This window comes from Crocuta crocuta, unplaced genomic scaffold, assembly GCF_008692635.1.
Source record: "Crocuta crocuta isolate KB4526 unplaced genomic scaffold, BGI_CrCroc_1.0 scaffold13, whole genome shotgun sequence".
Lineage (NCBI taxonomy): Eukaryota > Metazoa > Chordata > Mammalia > Carnivora > Hyaenidae > Crocuta > Crocuta crocuta.
Genome location: NW_027530007.1, coordinates 4,972,591 through 4,972,869, shown reverse-complemented (window position 1 = coordinate 4,972,869; position 279 = coordinate 4,972,591).

Here is a 279-nt window from a genome sequence, read left to right as displayed (position 1 = left end):
CCCCCTGGTGGTGATCACACAGAGACCTGGGGAGACAAGTCAGAGTTTGGTTTGGCAGGATGAAAGTGCCCGCAGCCCTTCTCCTATGCCTCTCTAGTAAATTCTCCAGAAACAAACCACAGCGTGGATAGCTTCCACTGTCTCCTCACACCGGGTGCATCAGCCTGAACCCCCATGAGTGGTTCCTGCTTTGTAAAAGCTGCGGCCTCCCGCGAGGTTCTGCGAGCGCATTTGCAGTCTCCCAGGGGTGCTCGTTCTGCCCCTTTACACCGGGGCGGG